The sequence below is a fragment of the Arachis ipaensis genome, chromosome B10, assembly GCF_000816755.2.
Source record: "Arachis ipaensis cultivar K30076 chromosome B10, Araip1.1, whole genome shotgun sequence".
In the NCBI taxonomy this organism is placed as follows: Eukaryota; Viridiplantae; Streptophyta; class Magnoliopsida; order Fabales; family Fabaceae; genus Arachis; species Arachis ipaensis.
In genome coordinates, this window is record NC_029794.2 from 119,814,434 (window position 1) to 119,815,144 (window position 711).

The 711-nt window shown below is 34.3% G+C and overlaps 1 protein-coding gene across 1 annotated transcript in view; it reads right to left on the reverse strand.

Annotated features, from left to right (window-relative positions):
• Positions 1-603, reverse strand: part of LOC107623541 (peroxidase 17) — a 5,216-nt gene extending 4,613 nt beyond the window's left edge. The window contains exon 1 of the mRNA XM_016325861.2: positions 263-603. The gene's annotated coding sequence lies outside the window, so the exon portion shown is untranslated. The remainder of the gene's footprint in view (positions 1-262) is intronic.

Sequence of the window (711 nt, forward strand, 5' to 3'; positions counted from 1 at the left end):
AAAACAGAGTGTGATCTTGGAGAAGAACTGAAGCCAAAGGATCAGAAAGGTTTATTCGATACACAAGTTTCAATAACAAACAACTAAAAAGCTACTGTTCCACTGCTATGAAAACGGTAAAGCAGAGAGACGCTGCAACAGCATAGCATGAATTGAAAAATGTTGTCAAAGAACTGGCGCAGATTTAAGGCGCGTTAAAAATTAAACGCAACAAAAAAACGAAAACGATTCAATAATCAAAAGATAAAGCAGAAAATTATACCTAGAGTGCTATTGAGGCGAAGGCTTAACCAAATTCTGATTCAACGAAGGAGCACCACCTTGTGAAGGAGAAAGGGCGTGTCTAACGGAGTTTCGATGTTTCGAAATTTCAGTCAAAAAGAAGCACTAAGATTCTTTTTTTTTTTAATCTTTTCTTGTATATAATAAAAATAGTGAAGACCAATGCAAAGCAAGTTAGCTTGGTAAAGTGGTGATGATGGTGGTGCTGTGTGTTAAAATTGGAACCATGTGGCGCCGAGTTAATGGTTCTGTTTTTCCGCAACTTTTCGCACTGGTGTCAGCAACTTGCAGAGGAAGGTGGCTACGTTTTCTTGTTTTTCAGTCTAAGCGAATGTTAAAGTTACTCAAATTTTTATAAATTTACTTTTCAATATACAATAAAATTTAATCATCAATTAGTAATTATATATAAAAATATATTTTTTATTT